We start from the raw sequence: 12,500 nt of genomic DNA, 5'->3' as shown, positions 1-12,500 counted from the left end.
CAATGCGTGACAATTTCTGGTGCCCAGTAGCCTATTTAAAGCTAGCAGCATAAGCCATTTGTTGCTGGATGATCTTCAGCTTCCATTGTGAGTTCCTGTGATCCTGATATTATTCATGTGTGAAAATTCATGTGCCAGTGCGCATATACGTACGCCAAAGCGCGTGCATGAGCCATTAGTTGCTGGATGAACTTCAGCTTGCCCTGTGAGTTCCTGTGTTCCTGATAGTATTTCATTTCCTGTCCTGACCCGGCTTGACCTGTCTTGTCTGCATCCCTGGCTTTGACCCTTGGTACTTTGACAACAAGGGAATGATTGGAGGTTACAATGGAAAAACAGCTTTGAGGTTTCAGCACTAGGAGTGTGCGGGTCGTTAAAAGGACTTGCATTTCCCATACCGGGAGTCGAACCCGGGCCGCCTGGGTGAAAACCAGGAATCCTAACCGCTAGACCATATGGGAAAACAAACTACCTTGTTTTGAGAAAAATAGAGAAAACCAAAGGGAAAAAAAGATGTGCCACCGCCATCAGCTTCCAAGTATGGTGGCCAGCTATGACACACATATCACTTTCACTAATTGGCCTCGTTAGCGCAGCAGATAGCGCGTCAGTCTCATAATCTGAAGGTCGTGCGTTCGATCCTCACACGGGGCACTACTCTCTAACCGTTTTGTGAGCCTTGGGGTCCTTAATCTATGAAAAACACTACTCTTCATCCCTTAGGTCTTGTAGGAAACCATATGGATGGAAAATTGACCGGAAGATCAAGCTTTCAGTGCTCTTTTGCCTTCCACCATATTCCACCCAGCTAAAATCTTTAGCTCTGCATCCAACAGACCTTGCAAGATACAATGTCTACTCATCCTGGAACAACAGAGGCATTTTCCATCTATGTGACATGCTTCCCTTAGTTTCATCACACAGAAAGAACAAAGCACCGAGGAATTCAAAAGGGCTTTTTCAAAGGTGTGGAATAAAAAGATGATGTCTCTGTCAGAGAATGGTTTGCAGAAGATTGGCACATAGATATTTGCCAATGCAAATGTGCAGAAGAGCGAGAACGGCCGAGAAACTTCATGTGCTAGTACGCATGTGCGTACGCCAAAGCGCACACAATGCGTGACAATTTCTGGTGCCCAGTGGCCTATTTAAAGCTAGCAGCATAAGCCATTAGTTGCTGGATGATCTTCAGCTTCCCCTGTGAGTTCCTGTGATCCTGATATTATTCATGTGTGAAAATTCATGTGCCAGTGCGCATATACGTACGCCAAAGCGCGTGCATGAGCCATTAGTTGCTGGATGAACTTCAGCTTGCCCTGTGAGTTCCTGTGTTCCTGATAGTATTTCATTTCCTGTCCTGACCCTGCTTTACCTGTCTTGTCTGCATCCCTGGCTTTGACCCTTGGTACTTTGACAACAAGGGAATGATTGGAGGTTACAATGGAAAAACAGCTTTGAGGTTTCAGCACTAGGAGTGTGCGGGTCGTTAAAAGGACTTGCATTTCCCATACCGGGAGTGGAACCCGGGCCGCCTGGGTGAAAACCAAGAATCCTAACCGCTAGACCATATGGGAAAACTAGCTGCCTTGTTTTGAGAAAAATAAAGAAAACCAAAGGGAAAAAAAGATGTGCCACCGCCATCAGCTTCCAAGTATGGTGGCCAGCTATGACACACATATCAGTTTCACTAATTGGCCTCGTTAGCGCAGCAGGTAGCGCGTCAGTCTCATAATCTGAAGGTCGTGAGTTCGATCCTCACACGGGGCACTACTCTCTAACCATTTTGTGAGCCTTGGGGTCCTTAATCTATGAAAAACACTACTCTTCATCCCTTAGGTCTTGTAGGAAACCATATGGATGGAAAATTGACCGGAAGATCAGGCTTTCAGTGCTCTTTTGCCTTCCACCATATTCCACCCAGCTAAAATCTTTAGCTCTGCATCCAACAGACCTTGCAATATACAATGTCTACTCATCCTGGAACAACAGAGGCATTTTCCATCTATGTGACATGCTTCCCTTAGTTTCATCACACAGAAAGAACAAAGCACCGAGGAATTCAAAAGGGCTTTTTCAAAGGTGTGGAAAAAAAAGATGATGTCTCTGTCAGAGAATGGTTTGCAGAAGATTGGCACATAGATATTTGCCAATGCAAATGTGCAGAAGAGCGAGAACGGCCGAGAAACTTCATGTGCTAGTTCGCATGTGCGTACGCCATAGCGCACACAATGCGTGACAATTTCTGGTGCCCAGTGGCCTATTTAAAGCTAGCAGCATAAGCCATTAGTTGCTGGATGATCTTCAGCTTCCCCTGTGAATTCCTGTGATCCTGATATTATTCATGTGTGAAAATTCATGTGCCAGTGCGCATATACGTACGCCAAAGCGCGTGCATGAGCCATTAGTTGCTGGATGAACTTCAGCTTGCCCTGTGAGTTCCTGTGTTCCTGATAGTATTTCATTTCCTGTCCTGACCCGGCTTGACCTGTCTTGTCTGCATCCCTGGCTTTGACCCTTGGTACTTTGACAACAAGGGAATGATTGGAGGTTACAATGGAAAAACAGCTTTGAGGTTTCAGCACTAGGAGTGTGCGGGTCATTAAAAGGACTTGCATTTCCCATACCGGGAGTCGAACCCGGGGCGCCTGGGTGAAAACCAGGAATCCTAAATGCTAGACCATATGGGAAAACTAGCTGCCTTGATTTGAGAAAAATAGAGAAAACCAAAGGGAAAAAAAGATGTGCCACCGCCATCAGCTTCCAAGTATGGTGGCCAGCTATGACACACATATCACTTTCACTAATTGGCCTCGTTAGCGCAGCAGGTAGCGCGTCAGTCTCATAATCGGAAGGTCGTGAGTTCGATCCTCACACGGGGCACTACCCTCTAACCATTTTGTGAGCCTTGGGGTCCTTAATCTATGAAAAACACTACTCTTCATCCCTTAGATCTTGTAGGAAACCATATGGATGGAAAATTGACCGGAAGATCAAGCTTTCAGTGCTCTTTTGCCTTCCACCATATTCCACCCAGCTAAAATCTTTAGCTCTGCATCCAACAGACCTTGCAAGATACAATGTCTACTCATCCTGGAACAACAGAGGCATTTTCCATCTATGTGACATGCTTCCCTTAGTTTCATCACACAGAAAGAACAAAGCACCGAGGAATTCAAAAGGGCCTTTTCAAAGGTGTGGAAAAAAAAGATGATGTCTCTGTCAGAGAATGGTTTGCAGAAGATTGGCACATAGATATTTGCCAATGCAAATGTGCAGAAGAGCGAGAACGGCCGAGAAACTTCATGTGCTAGTACGCATGTGCGTACGCCAAAGCGCACACAATGCGTGACAATTTCTGGTGCCCAGTGGCCTATTTAAAGCTAGCAGCATAAGCCATTAGTTGCTGGATGATCTTCAGCTTCCCCTGTGAGTTCATGTGATCCTGATATTATTCATGTGTGAAAATTCATGTGCCAGTGCGCATATACGTACGCCAAAGCGCGTGCATGAGCCATTAGTTGCTGGATGAACTTCAGCTTGCCCTGTGAGTTCCTGTGTTCCTGATAGTATTTCATTTCCTGTCCTGACCCTGCTTGACCTGTCTTGTCTGCATCCCTGGCTTTGACCCTTGGTACTTTGACAACAAGGGAATGATTGGAGGTTACAATGGAAAAACAGCTTTGAGGTTTCAGCACTAGGAGTGTGCGGGTCGTTAAAAGGACTTGCATTTCCCATACCGGGAGTCGAACCCAGGCCGCCTGGGTGAAAACCAGGAGTCCTACCCGCTAGACCATATGGGAAAACTACCTGCCTTGTTTTGAGAAAAATAGAGAAAAATAGAGAAAACCAAAGGGAAAAAAAGATGTGCCACCGCCATGAGCTTCCAAGTATGGTGGCCAGCTATGACACACATATCACTTTCTCTAAGTGTCCTCGTTAGCGCAGCAGGTAGCGCGTCAGCCTCATAATCTGAAGGTCGTGAGTTCGATCCTCCCACGGGGCACTACTCTCTAACCATTTTGTAAGCCTTGGGGTCCTTAATCTATGATAAACACTACTCTTCATCCCTTAGGTCTTGTAGGAAACCATATGGATGGAACATTGACCGGAAGATCAAGCTTTCAGTGCTCTTTTGCCTTCCACCATATTCCACCCAGCTAAAATCTTTAGCTCTGCATCCAACAGACCTTGCAAGATACAATGTCTACTCATCCTGGAACAACAGAGGCATTTTCCATCTATGTGACATGCTTCCCTTAGTTTCATCACACAGAAAGAACAAAGCACCGAGGAATTCAAAAGGGCTTTTTCAAAGGTGTGGAAAAAAAAGATGATGTCCCTGTCAGAGAATGGTTTGCAGAAGATTAGCACATAGATATTTGCCAATGCAAATGTGCAGAAGAGCGAGAACGGCCGAGAAACTTCATGTGCTAGTTCGCATGTGCGTACGCCATAGCGCACACAATGCGTGACAATTTCTGGTGCCCAGTGGCCTATTTAAAGCTAGCAGCATAAGCCATTAGTTGCTGGATGATCTTCAGCTTCCCCTGTGAATTCCTGTGATCCTGATATTATTCATGTGTGAAAATTCATGTGCCAGTGCGCATATACGTACACCAAAGCGCGTGCATGAGCCATTAGTTGCTGGATGAACTTCAGCTTGCCCTGTGAGTTCCTGTGTTCCTGATAGTATTTGATTTCCTGTCCTGACCCGGCTTGACCTGTCTTGTCTGCATCCCTGGCTTTGACCCTTGGAACTTTGACAACAAGTTCCTGATCCGCCTTGACCTATCTTGTCTGCATCCCTGGCTTTGACCCTTGGTACTTTGACAACAAGGGAATGATTGGAGGTTACAATGGAAAAACAGCTTTGAGGTTTCAGCACTAGGAGTGTGCGGGTCGTTAAAAGGACTTGCATTTCCCATACCGGGAGTGGAACCCGGGCCGCCTGGGTGAAAACCAGGAATCCTAACCGATAGACCATATGGGAAAACTAGCTGCCTTGTTTTGAGAAAAATAAAGAAAACCAAAGGGAAAAAAAGATGTGCCACCGCCATCAGCTTCCAAGTATGGTGGCCAGCTATGACACACATATCACTTTCACTAATTGGCCTCGTTAGCGCAGCAGGTAGCGCGTCAGTCTCATAATCTGAAGGTCGTGAGTTCGATCCTCACACGGGGCACTACTCTCTAACCATTTTGTGAGCCTTGGGGTCCTTAATCTATGAAAAACACTACTCTTCATCCCTTAGGTCTTGTAGGAAACCATATGGATGGAAAATTGACCGGAAGATCAAGCTTTCAGTGCTCTTTTGCCTTCCACCATATTCCACCCAGCTAAAATCTTTAGCTCTGCATCCAACAGACCTTGCAAGATACAATGTCTACTCATCCTGGAACAACAGAGGCATTTTCCATCTATGTGACATGCTTCCCTTAGTTTCATCACACAGAAAGAACAAAGCACCGAGGAATTCAAAAGGGCTTTTTCAAAGGTGTGGAAAAAAAAGATGATGTCCCTGTCAGAGAATGGTTTGCAGAAGATTAGCACATAGATATTTGCCAATGCAAATGTGCAGAAGAGCGAGAACGGCCGAGAAACTTCATGTGCTAGTTCGCATGTGCGTACGCCATAGCGCACACAATGCGTGACAATTTCTGGTGCCCAGTGGCCTATTTAAAGCTAGCAGCATAAGCCATTAGTTGCTGGATGATCTTCAGCTTCCCCTGTGAATTCCTGTGATCCTGATATTATTCATGTGTGAAAATTCATGTGCCAGTGCGCATATACGTACGCCAAAGCGCGTGCATGAGCCATTAGTTGCTGGATGAACTTCAGCTTGCCCTGTGAGTTCCTGTGTTCCTGATAGTATTTCATTTCCTGTCCTGACCCGGCTTGACCTGTCTTGTCTGCATCCCTGGCTTTGACCCTTGGTACTTTGACAACAAGGGAATGATTGGAGGTTACAATGGAAAAACAGCTTTGAGGTTTCAGCACTAGGAGTGTGCGGGTCATTAAAAGGACTTGCATTTCCCATACCGGGAGTCGAACCCGGGGCGCCTGGGTGAAAACCAGGAATCCTAAATGCTAGACCATATGGGAAAACTAGCTGCCTTGATTTGAGAAAAATAGAGAAAACCAAAGGGAAAAAAAGATGTGCCACCGCCATCAGCTTCCAAGTATGGTGGCCAGCTATGACACACATATCACTTTCACTAATTGGCCTCGTTAGCGCAGCAGGTAGCGCGTCAGTCTCATAATCGGAAGGTCGTGAGTTCGATCCTCACACGGGGCACTACCCTCTAACCATTTTGTGAGCCTTGGGGTCCTTAATCTATGAAAAACACTACTCTTCATCCCTTAGATCTTGTAGGAAACCATATGGATGGAAAATTGACCGGAAGATCAAGCTTTCAGTGCTCTTTTGCCTTCCACCATATTCCACCCAGCTAAAATCTTTAGCTCTGCATCCAACAGACCTTGCAAGATACAATGTCTACTCATCCTGGAACAACAGAGGCATTTTCCATCTATGTGACATGCTTCCCTTAGTTTCATCACACAGAAAGAACAAAGCACCGAGGAATTCAAAAGGGCCTTTTCAAAGGTGTGGAAAAAAAAGATGATGTCTCTGTCAGAGAATGGTTTGCAGAAGATTGGCACATAGATATTTGCCAATGCAAATGTGCAGAAGAGCGAGAACGGCCGAGAAACTTCATGTGCTAGTACACATGTGCGTACGTCAAAGCGCACACAATGCGTGACAATTTCTGGTGCCCAGTGGCCTATTTAAAGCTAGCAGCATAAGCCATTAGTTGCTGGATGATCTTCAGCTTCCCCTGTGAGTTCATGTGATCCTGATATTATTCATGTGTGAAAATTCATGTGCCAGTGCGCATATACGTACGCCAAAGCGCGTGCATGAGCCATTAGTTGCTGGATGAACTTCAGCTTGCCCTGTGAGTTCCTGTGTTCCTGATAGTATTTCATTTCCTGTCCTGACCCTGCTTGACCTGTCTTGTCTGCATCCCTGGCTTTGACCCTTGGTACTTTGACAACAAGGGAATGATTGGAGGTTACAATGGAAAAACAGCTTTGAGGTTTCAGCACTAGGAGTGTGCGGGTCGTTAAAAGGACTTGCATTTCCCATACCGGGAGTCGAACCCAGCCCGCCTGGGTGAAAACCAGGAGTCCTACCCGCTGACCATATGGGAAAACTACCTACCTTGTTTTGAGAAAAATAGAGAAAACCAAAGGGAAAAAAAGATGTGCCACCGCCATGAGCTTCCAAGTATGGTGGCCAGCTATGACACACATATCACTTTCTCTAAGTGTCCTCGTTAGCGCAGCAGGTAGCGCGTCAGCCTCATAATCTGAAGGTCGTGAGTTCGATCCTCCCACGGGGCACTACTCTCTAACCATTTTGTAAGCCTTGGGGTCCTTAATCTATGATAAACACTACTCTTCATCCCTTAGGTCTTGTAGGAAACCATATGGATGGAACATTGACCGGAAGATCAAGCTTTCAGTGCTCTTTTGCCTTCCACCATATTCCACCCAGCTAAAATCTTTAGCTCTGCATCCAACAGACCTTGCAAGATACAATGTCTACTCATCCTGGAACAACAGAGGCATTTTCCATCTATGTGACATGCTTCCCTTAGTTTCATCACACAGAAAGAACAAAGCACCGAGGAATTCAAAAGGGCTTTTTCAAAGGTGTGGAAAAAAAAGATGATGTCCCTGTCAGAGAATGGTTTGCAGAAGATTAGCACATAGATATTTGCCAATGCAAATGTGCAGAAGAGCGAGAACGGCCGAGAAACTTCATGTGCTAGTTCGCATGTGCGTACGCCATAGCGCACACAATGCGTGACAATTTCTGGTGCCCAGTGGCCTATTTAAAGCTAGCAGCATAAGCCATTAGTTGCTGGATGATCTTCAGCTTCCCCTGTGAATTCCTGTGATCCTGATATTATTCATGTGTGAAAATTCATGTGCCAGTGCGCATATACGTACACCAAAGCGCGTGCATGAGCCATTAGTTGCTGGATGAACTTCAGCTTGCCCTGTGAGTTCCTGTGTTCCTGATAGTATTTGATTTCCTGTCCTGACCCGGCTTGACCTGTCTTGTCTGCATCCCTGGCTTTGACCCTTGGAACTTTGACAACAAGTTCCTGATCCGCCTTGACCTATCTTGTCTGCATCCCTGGCTTTGACCCTTGGTACTTTGACAACAAGGGAATGATTGGAGGTTACAATGGAAAAACAGCTTTGAGGTTTCAGCACTAGGAGTGTGCGGGTCGTTAAAAGGACTTGCATTTCCCATACCGGGAGTGGAACCCGGGCCGCCTGGGTGAAAACCAGGAATCCTAACCGATAGACCATATGGGAAAACTAGCTGCCTTGTTTTGAGAAAAATAAAGAAAACCAAAGGGAAAAAAAGATGTGCCACCGCCATCAGCTTCCAAGTATGGTGGCCAGCTATGACACACATATCACTTTCACTAATTGGCCTCGTTAGCGCAGCAGGTAGCACGTCAGTCTCATAATCTGAAGGTCGTGAGTTCGATCCTCACACGGGGCACTACTCTCTAACCATTTTGTGAGCCTTGGGGTCCTTAATCTATGAAAAACACTACTCTTCATCCCTTAGGTCTTGTAGGAAACCATATGGATGGAAAATTGACCGGAAGATCAAGCTTTCAGTGCTCTTTTGCCTTCCACCATATTCCACCCAGCTAAAATCTTTAGCTCTGCATCCAACAGACCTTGCAAGATACAATGTCTACTCATCCTGGAACAACAGAGGCATTTTCCATCTATGTGACATGCTTCCCTTAGTTTCATCACACAGAAAGAACAAAGCACCGAGGAATTCAAAAGGGCTTTTTCAAAGGTGTGGAAAAAAAAGATGATGTCCCTGTCAGAGAATGGTTTGCAGAAGATTAGCACATAGATATTTGCCAATGCAAATGTGCAGAAGAGCGAGAACGGCCGAGAAACTTCATGTGCTAGTTCGCATGTGCGTACGCCATAGCGCACACAATGCGTGACAATTTCTGGTGCCCAGTGGCCTATTTAAAGCTAGCAGCATAAGCCATTAGTTGCTGGATGATCTTCAGCTTCCCCTGTGAATTCCTGTGATCCTGATATTATTCATGTGTGAAAATTCATGTGCCAGTGCGCATATACGTACACCAAAGCGCGTGCATGAGCCATTAGTTGCTGGATGAACTTCAGCTTGCCCTGTGAGTTCCTGTGTTCCTGATAGTATTTGATTTCCTGTCCTGACCCGGCTTGACCTGTCTTGTCTGCATCCCTGGCTTTGACCCTTGGAACTTTGACAACAAGTTCCTGATCCGCCTTGACCTATCTTGTCTGCATCCCTGGCTTTGACCCTTGGTACTTTGACAACAAGGGAATGATTGGAGGTTACAATGGAAAAACAGCTTTGAGGTTTCAGCACTAGGAGTGTGCGGGTCGTTAAAAGGACTTGCATTTCCCATACCGGGAGTCGAACCCGGGCCGCCTGTGTGAAAACCAGGAATCCTAACCGCTAGACCATATGGGAAAACCAGCTGCCCTAGTTTGAGAAAAATAGAGATAACCAAAGGGAAAAAAAGATGTGCCACCGCCATCAGCTTCCAAGTATGGTGGCCAGCTATGACACACATATCACTTTCACTAATTGGCCTCGTTAGCGCAGCAGGTAGAGCGTCAGTCTCATAATCTAAAGGTCGTGAGTTCGATCCTCACACGGGGCACTACTCTCTAACCATTTTGTGAGCCTTGGGGTCCTTAATCTATGAAAAACACTACTCTTCATCCCTTAGGTCTTGTAGGAAACCATATGGATGGAACATTGACCGGAAGATCAAGCTTTCAGTGCTCTTTTGCCTTCCACCATATTCCACCCAGCTAAAATCTTTAGCTCTGCATCCAACAGACCTTGCAAGATACAATGTCTACTCATCCTTGAACAACAGAGGCATTTTCCATCTATGTGACATGCTTCCCTTAGTTTCATCACACAGAAAGAACAAAGCACCGAGGAATTCAAAAGGGCTTTTTCAAAGGTGTGGAAAAAAAAGATGATGTCTCTGTCAGAGAATGGTTTGCAGAAGATTGGCACATAGATATTTGCCAATGCAAATGTGCAGAAGAGCGAGAACGGCCGAGAAACTTCATGTGCTAGTACGCATGTGCGTACGCCAAATCGCACACAATGCGTGACAATTTCTGGTGCCCAGTGGCCTATTTAAAGCTAGCAGCATAAGCCATTAGTTGCTGGATGATCTTCAGCTTCCCCTGTGAGTTCCTGTGATCCTGATATTATTCATGTGTGAAAATTCATGTGCCAGTGCGCATATAGGTAACCCAAAGCGCGTGCATGAGCCATTAGTTGCTGGATGAACTTCAGCTTGCCCTGTGAGTTCCTGTGTTCCTGATAGTATTTCATTTCCTGTCCTGACCCGGCTTGACCTGTCTTGTCTGCATCCCTGGCTTTGACCCTTGGTACTTTGACAACAAGGGAATGATTGGAGGTTACAATGGAAAAACAGCTTTGAGGTTTCAGCACTAGGAGTGTGCGGGTCGTTAAAAGGACTTGCATTTCCCATACCGGGAGTCGAACCCGGGCCGCCTGGGTGAAAACCAGGCATCCTAACCGCTAGACCATATGGGAAAACTAGCTGCCTTGTTTTGAGAAAAATAGAGAAAACCAAAGGGAAAAAAAGATGTGCCACCGCCATCAGCTTCCAAGTATGGTGGCCAGCTATGACACACGTATCACTTTCACTAATTGGCCTCGTTAGCGCAGCAGGTAGCGCGTCAGTCTCATAATCTGAAGGTCGTGAGTTCGATCCTCACACGGGGCACTACTCTCTAACCATTTTGTAAACCTTGGGGTCCTTAATCTATGAAAAACACTACTCTTCATCCCTTAGGTCTTGTAGGAAACCATATGGATGGAAAATTGACCGGAAGATCAAGCTTTCAGTGCTCTTTTGCCTTCCACCATATTCCACCCAGCTAAAATCTTTAGCTCTGCATCCAACAGACCTTGCAAGATACAATGTCTACTCATCCTGGAACAACAGAGGCATTTTCCATCTATGTGACATGCTTCCCTTAGTTTCATCACACAGAAAGAACAAAGCACCGAGGAATTCAAAAGGGCTTTTTCAAAGGTGTGGAAAAAAAAGATGATGTCTCTGTCAGAGAATGGTTTGCAGAAGATTGGCACATAGATATTTGCCAATGCAAATGTGCAGAAGAGCGAGAACGGCCGAGAAACTTCATGTGCTAGTACGCATGTGCGTACGCCAAAGCGCACACAATGCGTGACAATTTCTGGTGCCCAGTGGCCTATTTAAAGCTAGCAGCATAAGCCATTAGTTGCTGGATGATCTTCAGCTTCCCCTGTGAGTTCCTGTGATCCTGATATTATTCATGTGTGAAAATTCATGTGCCAGTGCGCATATACGTACGCCAAAGCGCGTGCATGAGCCATTAGTTGCTGGATGAACTTCAGCTTGCCCTGTGAGTTCCTGTGTTCCTGATAGTATTTCATTTCCTGTCCTGACCCGGCTTGACCTGTCTTGTATGCATCCCTGGCTTTGACCCTTGGTACTTTGACAACAAGGGAATGATTGGAGGTTACAATGGAAAAACAGCTTTGAGGTTTCAGCACTAGGAGTGTGCGGGTCGTTAAAAGGACTTGCATTTCCCATACCGGGAGTCGAACCCAGGGCGCCTGGGTGAAAACCAGGAATCCTAACCGCCAGACCATATGGGAAAACTAGCTACCTTGTTTTGAGAAAAATAGAGAAAACCAAAGGGAAAAAAAGATGTGCCACCGCCATCAGCTTCCAAGTATGGTGGCCAGCTATGACACACATATCACTTTCACTAATTGGCCTCGTTAGCGCAGCAGGTAGCGCGTCAGTCTCATAATCTGAAGGTCGTGAGTTCGATCCTCACACGGGGCACTACCCTCTAACCATTTTGTGAGCCTTGGGGTCCTTAATCTATGAAAAACACTACTCTTCATCCCTTAGGTCTTGTAGGAAACCATATGGATGGAACATTGACCGGAAGATCAAGCTTTCAGTGCTCTTTTGCCTTCCACCATATTCCACCCAGCTAAAATCTTTAGCTCTGCATCCAACAGACCTTGCAAGATACAATGTCTACTCATCCTGGAACAACAGAGGCATTTTCCATCTATGTGACATGCTTCCCTTAGTTTCATCACACAGAAAGAACAAAGCACCGAGGAATTCAAAAGGGCTTTTTCAAAGGTGTGGAAAAAAAAGATGATGTCTCTGTCAGAGAATGGTTTGCAGAAGATTGGCACATAGATATTTGCCAATGCAAATGTGCAGAAGAGCGAGAACGGCCGAGAAACTTCATGTGCTAGTACGCATGTGCGTACGCCAAAGCGCACACAATGCGTGACAATTTCTGGTGCCCAGTGGCCTATTTAAAGCTAGCA

The 12,500-nt window shown here is 45.8% G+C and overlaps 6 non-coding genes across 6 annotated transcripts; 4 read left to right on the top strand and 2 right to left on the bottom strand.

The window, feature by feature from the left end:
- Window positions 1-389: 389 nt before the first annotated feature.
- On the bottom strand, window positions 390-461 carry TRNAE-UUC (transfer RNA glutamic acid (anticodon UUC)). The gene has a single exon. It is a non-coding gene; the product is annotated as a tRNA-Glu (tRNA).
- Window positions 462-1,694: 1,233 nt separating this feature from the next.
- On the top strand, window positions 1,695-1,767 carry TRNAM-CAU (transfer RNA methionine (anticodon CAU)). Its single transcript has one exon. It is a non-coding gene; the product is annotated as a tRNA-Met (tRNA).
- A 3,343-nt stretch (window positions 1,768-5,110) lies between these two features.
- Window positions 5,111-5,183, top strand: TRNAM-CAU (transfer RNA methionine (anticodon CAU)). The gene has a single exon. It is a non-coding gene; the product is annotated as a tRNA-Met (tRNA).
- A 5,433-nt stretch (window positions 5,184-10,616) lies between these two features.
- On the bottom strand, window positions 10,617-10,688 carry TRNAE-UUC (transfer RNA glutamic acid (anticodon UUC)). The gene has a single exon. It is a non-coding gene; the product is annotated as a tRNA-Glu (tRNA).
- Window positions 10,689-10,808: 120 nt separating this feature from the next.
- TRNAM-CAU (transfer RNA methionine (anticodon CAU)) lies at window positions 10,809-10,881 on the top strand. Its single transcript has one exon. It is a non-coding gene; the product is annotated as a tRNA-Met (tRNA).
- A 1,040-nt stretch (window positions 10,882-11,921) lies between these two features.
- TRNAM-CAU (transfer RNA methionine (anticodon CAU)) lies at window positions 11,922-11,994 on the top strand. Its single transcript has one exon. It is a non-coding gene; the product is annotated as a tRNA-Met (tRNA).
- Window positions 11,995-12,500: the final 506 nt, after the last annotated feature.

This window comes from Lithobates pipiens, unplaced genomic scaffold (assembly GCF_037356315.1).
Source record: "Lithobates pipiens isolate NorthernLeopardFrog02 unplaced genomic scaffold, aLitPip1_a1.2 Scaffold_8, whole genome shotgun sequence".
NCBI lineage: Eukaryota > Metazoa > Chordata > Amphibia > Anura > Ranidae > Lithobates > Lithobates pipiens.
Note: the sequence above shows the minus strand (reverse complement) of the source record. Positions and strands in the feature narration are given on the sequence as shown.